Source organism: Mus caroli, chromosome 1 (assembly GCF_900094665.2).
Source record: "Mus caroli chromosome 1, CAROLI_EIJ_v1.1, whole genome shotgun sequence".
NCBI lineage: Eukaryota > Metazoa > Chordata > Mammalia > Rodentia > Muridae > Mus > Mus caroli.
In genome coordinates, this window is record NC_034570.1 from 40999327 (window position 1) to 41001080 (window position 1754).

A 1754-nucleotide genomic window follows, 5' to 3' on the forward strand; every position below is an offset into this window, starting at 1 on the left:
CACTTTGACTTATTATTTTCAATTCACAGCAGGTTCATCAGGACATAATCTTCCATAATCAGCACTTTTAGTGTGTGTTATGTTTGTTACTTTGATATGCTGTGCTATTTCATACACATTGTCAGTACCCCTCAGGCTTATCTTCAACTTCTAGACTCCAGTCGCCTCTTCACGCTCATCCTCCTGAGCAGCTGAAACTAATAAGCATGTACCAACTGGAAGCATCCTTGAGTTCCACACACCTGGAAGCATCCTGGAGTACCATACACCTGGAAGCATTATCTGTGCATGCCACACACCTGGACGCATCTTTATTTTTTATTTTTTTAAAGAGGGTTGTGATTTAGCAACCTGGCATTTGGGAAGATCGGCTGGAACAATGTTCTATCTGTATCTGATAAAATGGAGATGGTTTATTTAGCTTGATATATGCCCATTTTCTGAATATTTTTGTGTGCTATTGATTGTTAAATATAGTTTATTAGCTAGTACAAGAGCTTCATAACTATACAATCTTGAGCCATTTCATTAGTTCTTAAAATATTTCTATTTATTCTAGCATTGTTTGTGGCTAAATTTGACAAAAGAAGCACTGTACTCTACCTGCAGTCAAATGCAGGTCTGGATACACACTAGGCTATGACCCTAGGCTAGCTTCTGATTCTCAGCACCCAAATCTCTTGTATAGCTGAGAATGGTAAAGAACCCAGTACTTGGCAGGATAGCTGGAGGTAAACACCTAGTACATAGCTTGCTAGCTGGAATATAATAAGCCCTGAAGGACATTGCCAACCACAACATCATCACAAAATTACCATTATATTATAATTTGAATCCTACACAGGTAAAATTGGCTAACACTTGATGATTAAAACAATACAATTTCAACCAGAATTCTCAAATTTGTTGAGAAAAATACACTAACATATATTATTCAAAAGTACATACCCAGTAAAGGGTGGAACAATAGTGTTACCTGTGTTAAATGTCATAGGCATTTGAAGCAGTGAGTTTAAATACTGAGAATCTTGACAAATTCAGCATAGAAGTCACTGTGTTGAGCTATGTCACCTTGGATTGTGAAATATTTATTGTAAAATAATTATTTTGTCTACTTCTTAATCACATCATCACAGTAAAGAAGAGATGTTGGCTTCCCTGAATTTGATATGCTGTTTTGCGAAGAGCATTGGAAATCAAAGAATTGGTGGATGTCAGCTGAAGAAATTGGTGTGGGGATACTTGAGGTTTTTGTTGCTGTTTGGTTGACCTGAGGCATCAAAGAGACGAGCCACCATCGAAAATAGGGAAAGAGTCTGTTCCCCTGGAGACACCATGTCCTGAACCAGCCCAGAAGATCTGGTGCACTCAGAGCAGTTAGTAAGAACCCTCTGGAAGTCCCATACTGGGAGCACAGTGGACTTGGGACCCATCACCACCCAACCCCCGCCATATATCCCTCCCCTTCTGCGGGGGCAGATTGCTAGCTAGTCTGCTCCCCTGGAGACACCATATCCTGAAACAACCTAGAGGATCTGTTACACCCAGGGCAGGTGGGAAACAGAAACCACAATCAGTAGACCTCCACCCCCACTCCCCCACCCCCCACACCCAGAGAACATCTTCACATAGCACAACAGCCTGATTGCTCCTCTGAAAACTCAACAGTCTGAAGGCTTCCCAGGAAATCTATTGCAGCCAAGGCAACAGATAAGCAGCTACCCTGCCCCTCTGAAGAGCCTCCAGTTGGAAGG